Genomic DNA, 7577 nt, shown 5'->3' with positions numbered 1-7577 from the left:
ATGTGCGAAAATTTTTTGCTTCCTATTTTATTTCGTTTTGACTCTAGCGTGATTAGAATTTTACGCTGATCAAGAATATCTATACTTTGCAGGGTGTGAAATGATTATTTCGAGGAGTTACAAACGAAATGCCTAACTTAATATACCCTCCAACTATGTTTGGTGGAAGGTATAAAATATGCCGACTACTGGGATCATAGGAGCACTTAACCTAACAATTTTGTGTAAAAAAAGGAAAATAAAATGCTGTGAAAAAGATCTGCCAATAGAACTTGAGTCGAACCTGGAGAGTTTCTGTATAGTGTATATAGTGTATAATTCGCATATGCTAATTTGCAATAAGTTCGAAATATATACTACTTTCCAGAGAACGGCCCTTGTAAGCCATCATCCACACCAAATATGCCTGATGAGCCGCTTAACCAACGGCGAAACGCGTCGCATAGTGGTGAGTGTGTGATAGTGTCTATCTGGCTTTCCTTTTCACTGCAAATATCAGATCATTAAGCTCGTCTCGAAAGAGAAATGAAACACGAAAATAAACAAAACCAATTGTTGCATTTTTACATTCTATTTAACACAATAGGACTTTAGTATATAGTTTAATTTTTCATAGGTTCTTTCTAGCTGAGCCGTATATGTTACTACTTTTAAATTTTCACCAAATTAATAAATACGATTTTTTCCTTTAAAAGTATGCAAAGTTTCAAATTAAGGTGTAATTTGAATTTCATGTCGTAGGAAATTTATATTCCAAATCGTGACATTTTTAAGATGTTGAAACCCATACAGCCAATCTTATCAGCTCTGCTATATGTAAATCCTTGAAATTACCCATAAAATCTATTTGGTTACATTCCATAATGTAAACATGCTATCAGTTCTCTTATGTTTGGAAAAAACTATTTCAAAATTCCCATTAATAATTCCCAATGCGTTGTGTGAGCTATCTGTAGTGGCATCTCTACAACCTATCGCTTTGTTAGAAACAACACATACATGCGCTTCTCATTAAACATATTAAACGTTGAAGCAATGTCAACGCTTGTTCCAATGTACCATGTGTTCTCCTGAGTGCTGCTATTTTTAGTCACCTCACAGAAACCGGTCGACTTACAATTCACCATCGAATAGCAACTGTTTGGTAAATCAACCACTCACAACAGTGGTGAGTTTGCCACAAACAACAAAAATAACTGAACGAAGCCGATGTGTTATAAGTGGCAACATTAGCCAACGGTACCTAAGAATCCCGTATTGTCTAGTGGTTAGGATATCCGGCTCTCACCCGGAAGGCCCGGGTTCGATTCCCGGTACGGGAAGTACCATATTTTTGTTTTTTTTTTATTCAACAGATAAAATATTTATAAAAATAATAAACCTTTTAATATTTTCTCTTGTTTTATTAGAATAATAAAAAAACGCAATTTCATTCAATTGTTTGTTTCATAAGTAATTTAAAAGTTTTATGTTTGTTGCTAAAGAAAGTTATGTTGTATACATTTTTTTAACATACAATAAGAAGTTGCCCTTTGTGTGGCTTGCTTCATAGACAGAGGCTGCGGTTAATGTTGTTTCCTTGGCACTATCTTGAGTGCCGCCACAGCGGCAATTCTTCCATCTTAAGGAAATGAAAAACAAACACCAAACAACAATAAAACCATTTAATGTTAAATAATTCAGATTAATAACATTTTCCATTTTCGCTACCATTCATGGCGTTAGCCAGTCCGTTGGTGAGTCGTCGGCCATTCATTACGACAACTAAAGGGAATTACTGGGGGTGTGAAATGCACAGTGTTTTGAATCCATTGACATTTGGGAATGTTCCTTCGAAGTGAAGTTGATTTTTTTTCACAAAAAATTGAAGTACTTGCTTTTAGGCTGACTTCCGTCGGAAGTGCCAAAATTCAGTCCATTTGGGCCGATATTGGCCATTTGGTGCACAGTAAGCCTGATATCGTATACAGATGTATATGGGAGCTCAATCCAAATCTGATCAGATCTCGATACAATTTGTTTGGAAAAGTTCATCTTAATTGGATAATAAATGCGACCAGTAGCTGTTATAGTTTAGTACAAATAAGCAACGGGGTGCCGAAAATTGGCATGTTATGGTCTCAAAGTCGGCAGTAGATTTTACTTCTGATATTTTTATATCAACTCTTCTAAATAAAGTAGGCTTTTGTTAAAATCAGCTGTTTGACATTTCGGATAGCCAACGTCTTCATACCCTCCACCATAGTATGGAGGGTATATTAAGTTTGTCATTCCGTTTGTAACACCTCGAAATACACATTTTAGACCCCACAAAGTATATACATATATTCTTGATTAGCATAAAATTCTATGTTGATTTAACGATGTCCGTCCATCTGTACGTCTGTCCGTCTGTGGAAATCACTCTAGCTTCCGAACGAATTGAAATAGGTTGATAAAATTTTACACAAATGTGTATTATGTCTGCAGAACTTTTGGTATTGAAAATGGGCCATGTAGGTCCACGTTTTGGTATAGCCGCCATATAACGGTACCTCCCGATATTCGGTAGTTTGATGATTTTATCGACAATATTCATCGGAATTGTTTCAAATTTTGTATTTGAAGTTCGAAATGGATACTACAGCCAAAGACAGGAAATTGTCTCTGCAGGTCCACGTCTTTGTATAGCCCCCATATAACGGTACCTCCCGATATTCAGTACTTTGTTGATTATAGCGACATTATTCACCGAAATTCTTTTAAATTTGGTGTTCTTTCAAATTTGGATGTTCGTAATGGCCTATGACAGAAAATTGTCTCTGCAAGTCCACGTCTTCGTATAGCACCCATATAACGGTACCTCCCGATATTCGGTATTTTGATGATTTTACCTACTTGTTTTTGATAAAACAATTTTTTCCTAAAAAATGTCTGTTTTGGTATTGAAAATGGCACATCCCCCATGTAGCGATACCTCTCGATATTCGGTATTTTGATGATTTTATAGAAATTATTTACCGGAACTGTTTTTAAAATTTTGTAATTGCACTTCGTAATGGGTATTACAGTCTGTGACATAATATTGGCTATGCAGGTCCACGTCTTCGTATAACCCCCATGTAACGGTACCTATTGGAGGTTCTTAATGGGTACTATGCCTATGACAAAAACATTTTGCCCGGCCAAACTCTAGCTCTTTTTTTTTTTGACAAATGCATCCAAATGGAAAGAAGATCGGTTCACAAATATTCGGAAAAAGCCCAGAACGAAGCACTTAATAGCGTAAGAAAATGCGATATATGAATTTTGGGTGCCAGTAAGAAGTATTGTGTTTCCAGGACTATTTTGCAGGACAAACTGTCTAGTAGAGCTCCTGAAGGCCCAAGAAAGATGAAACCTCCTACAACCTACAATATTAATGAATTTTGAAGAGCACTTAATAAAATAGTGCCACAATTTGGCTAAATTCAGATTTCCGCTTAAAATTTATGAATATTGCAACACCGCACAAAAAGTATTAAAGGGGGATAGCAAAGGTTACACCATTTAAAAAAAATCCTAAAAGTGCCGACTACTGGTACACTTACCCCATGTCATTTCGATTTTTTTGTATCGAAATCGTAATCAGGAGATTTTATTACCCGCAAGGTCCTAAACTTGGGGAAATAGGGAATTTTCAGAGGTAATTTTTCTAACTTAAGCCATGGGTATTTTGAAAGAAGTTTCCCATAATTTTACAAAAATTTGTGGTTTTCGAAACACTGTTCCCCTCGCATTATTCATTCATTGGCACATAGAACAACCAGTAGAACTTCAGTATCCACTTCCATTCGGAGAAGGAAGTCAAGAAGGGATAATTAGAATGGAAATACACTCCAAATATAAACACAGACACCGTAGATACACAAACACATACAAAATGTTTGTCTGACCGGCGTGTCTATATGGCGGTAGACCGCATTCACATATCCTTGGGGACTACTTCGTCAGTGAGCCGGTACACTACGTCAAGGTATATAGGGTGGATGGGGAAGACAGAAAGTTTGATTGCTACAATGATGGGCTGGGGGGTTGGTTGTGCTGCGTTGATTATGAATGGCATGAAAATGGTATGCACTATGAAGAGGCACACTAAAAGGCTGACAGACGGCGAGGCATACACAAGCAATTCGATTGTACGGCGTAAAACCACCGTATAAAAACCACAACATTTGGAGTGAATGAATGATGATAACAACAGCAACAACAGCTTCTATTTGTTGCTTTTTTCGTTTGAATGCCATCATTATTTGTCCGGTCCATAATTACTAAATCCCCAATTTCAAATCAACCCCCCTTACAAAACTTCAAAGCTGCTCTCCCGCTCAACATGATAAATATCTTAAATACGATTTGTTTGTTCGCTTTGTCGTTTAATAATAAAAGCCAGTTAGCCAGAAAATATTTCAAGGGCTTTTAGGCATTTTTATTTTCTGTCAAATAATAAAATTAAGTTATCGCATTTGTCCTTGTTTTGTTTCTAGCCTAAAAGCCTCCAGGGTTTAAACTTAAAAGAGAAAATACTTGTCTGGAGCACATTTTAAAATGTATTCTATTTTGGGTAATGCAATTTTTTGAAACCAGAGGGAAGCCATGTCGAATTTGTCTATTATTAGGGGTTAAATCTTTTTCCCTTAAGGTCAAATTATGTGTTTATCGCATATTCATCAGAATGCCGAGATCTGTAGTAGTTTTTAGTTATTTTTTCTGAAGAAATTGTACCCGTTTTCCCTGTAAATTGCAATTTGCACTAAATAATGATGGAAGGATAAGAAAGAACCTTCCTTTTTAATGTCGGGCTGTATGTTTTCCTCAGCATAAATAGATATTTAACAGGGATGATAATTTAACACCGGCTCATTATTTGTATACCCCCACCATACTATGGAGGGCTTATTAGCTGTGTCATCCCCCTATAACAGTACCTCCCAATATTCGGTATTTTGATGATTTTAGCGACTTTTTTATTGGAATTGTTTCGAATTTTGTATTCGAAGTTCGTAATGGGTACTAAAACCTATAACAAAAATCGCGTATGCAGGTCTTCGTCTTCTTGTAGCTCCCATATAACGATACCTTCCTATATTCGTTATTTTGGTGAATTTAATTGTATTATTCACCATAATTGTTTCAAATTTCGTAATTGAAGTTCGTAATGGGTACTGCAGCCTATGACAAAAAATTGCTCCTGAAGGAACACGTCAAAAGATATTGTTAATTTTTTTAAGTTCCTTCAAAATGGTGGAGAGCATTAAAAGTTCGGCCTGGCCGTTTCTAGTTGTTTTTTACTTGTTTAATTAATGATCTACCTAATATCCGACATACCGAAAAAATGTATTTTGTTATCTGGAAAAAATTTCCGGCTTAACTATACCAAAACGTGGACCTGCACAGACAATTTTCTGTCATAGACTGTGGTATCCATTACGAACTTCTAATTCCAAATTTGAAACAATTCCGGTGAATAATGTCGCTAAAATCATCAAAATACCGAATATCGGGGGCACCGTTATATGGGCGCTATACCAAAACGTGGACCTATACCAAAATTCCTGCAGACATAATATACAATCGAGTAAAATTTTATCAACCTACTTAACCTTCATAACGGATGGACATCGCTGAATCGACATAGAATTTTATGCTGATCAAGGATATATATATATATATATATATATTTTGTGGGGTCTAAAATGTATACTTTGAGGTGTTACAAACGGAATGAAAAACTTAATATACCCTCCATACTACGGTGGAGGGTATAATAATCCACAAGATGAATCAATATTTTCCATTTTTTTTTTAATTACGACTAAAAAAAACATCGAAAAATTACTTTTTCGCCACCTTGTACAAGATATCGATTACTGACAGATGGTTATGCCGAGCATTGGGAAATAATGCCGACTACTTGTAATTAAAATTGTAAATTCAATAAAAAATGATTCAAACATTGTTTATTATTTCGTAAAACTAAACTAATGGTATTTTCAAGAACTACAAGAATGTACAACTTTTTACTACTATAACCGACATTCCCTTTATGATGTCGGAAAGAGTTGCAAAACTAGTAGATTCTTGCAGGTTCTGGAACAGGGCATAAATTAAGCGAAAATTTTGTGGTGAATGTCGAATATCTCAATTAAACAAAAATAGTAAATTATATTCAGGCATTTTGTCCTATTCAGATTTATAAAAAAAAAAATCCATTTCTCCCCGACGGGGAATTGAACCCCGGTCTCCCGCGTGACAGGCGGGGATACTAACCACTATACTATCGAGGATTGGCACCAGCAGTTGTTCAAAACTCACACACAAATTTGTAAGATCGTTTTCAGTGAGAAAAAATTTGCCTGCAGGTTGTGATTTTTCTACCACTCGCGATATTCGGTATTTCGCTGATTTTAGCGACATTATTCACCGGAATTGTTTCGAATTTCGTATTTGAAGTTCGGAATCGGTACTACAACCTATGACGGATAATTGTCTATGCAGGTCCACGTTTTCGTATAGTCTACATATAACGATACGGGTATAACGGTATTTTGATGATATTCACTGGAATTGTTTTAATTTTGGTGGAATTTTTTCAAATTTCGTATTTGAAGTTCGGAATCGGTACTACAATCTGTGACTGAAAATTGGCTATGCAGGACCACGACTTTGTATAGCCCCCATATAACGGTTTTTTATTTAAACGGTAAGTTCCTGGCGGAGGGTATTAAAAGCTTGGCCCGGCTGCACTAATCTGTTTTTTGCATGTTTTATTACCCTCCACCATTATATGCAGGGTATATTAACTTTGTCATTCCGTTTGTAACTCCTCGAAATATTCACAATAGACTCTACAAAGTATATAAATTCTGGATCAGCGTGCAGTTTTAAGACGATCTAGCGATGTCTGTCTGTCTATTGTAATAACGCTATCGTTCGAACAAATTGATATAGAAGTCAAAAATTTTGCATACATGCATAGTTTACCAGAAGGCCCCCATATAACGGTACCTCCCGATATTTGATATTTTCATGATTTTAGCGACAGTGTTTACCACAATTATATCAAATTTCATATTTTAACTTCGTAATGGGTACTGCAGTCTATGTCAAAAATGTATGTATGCAGGTGCACGTCTTCGAATAGCCCCCATATAACGGTACCTTCCGATATTCGATATTTTGACGATTTTAGCGACATTATTCACCGGGATTGTTTCAAGTTTGGTATTCGAAATTCGTAATGGGTACTACAGCCTATGACAAAAAAAAAAATCGTAAGACGTATATGTTTTCGTATAGTCTCCATATAACTGTTTACATTTAAGTTGTAGTTTCCGGAAGTTTTTTGAAATTTTGGAGGGTATTGAAAGTTCGGCGCTGCTGCTTAGCTGCAGTTTTACTTGTTATTTCTTCGAATTCTTCTAAATGACTGTGTAATAGCATGTTTCCATTGGAAACCGAACAACGTTGTTCGCTCTCAGAATTAGGTACACGAATTAACCCGTTCATACGGCACGATTCGTAATTCATAGTAAAATAATTCCTTTTTTCAAAATTTT

The 7577-nt window shown here is 35.8% G+C and overlaps 2 non-coding genes across 2 annotated transcripts; one reads left to right on the top strand and one right to left on the bottom strand.

Annotated features, from left to right (window-relative positions):
• The first annotated feature begins 1250 nt into the window (after positions 1-1250).
• Positions 1251-1322, top strand: TRNAE-CUC (transfer RNA glutamic acid (anticodon CUC)). The gene has a single exon. It is a non-coding gene; the product is annotated as a tRNA-Glu (tRNA).
• A 4911-nt stretch (positions 1323-6233) lies between these two features.
• TRNAD-GUC (transfer RNA aspartic acid (anticodon GUC)) lies at positions 6234-6305 on the bottom strand. Its single transcript has one exon. It is a non-coding gene; the product is annotated as a tRNA-Asp (tRNA).
• Positions 6306-7577: the final 1272 nt, after the last annotated feature.

The sequence above is a fragment of the Musca domestica genome, unplaced genomic scaffold, assembly GCF_030504385.1.
Source record: "Musca domestica strain aabys unplaced genomic scaffold, Musca_domestica.polishedcontigs.V.1.1 46, whole genome shotgun sequence".
Taxonomy (NCBI): Eukaryota; Metazoa; Arthropoda; class Insecta; order Diptera; family Muscidae; genus Musca; species Musca domestica.
This window is presented reverse-complemented; position numbering and strand designations above follow the sequence as displayed.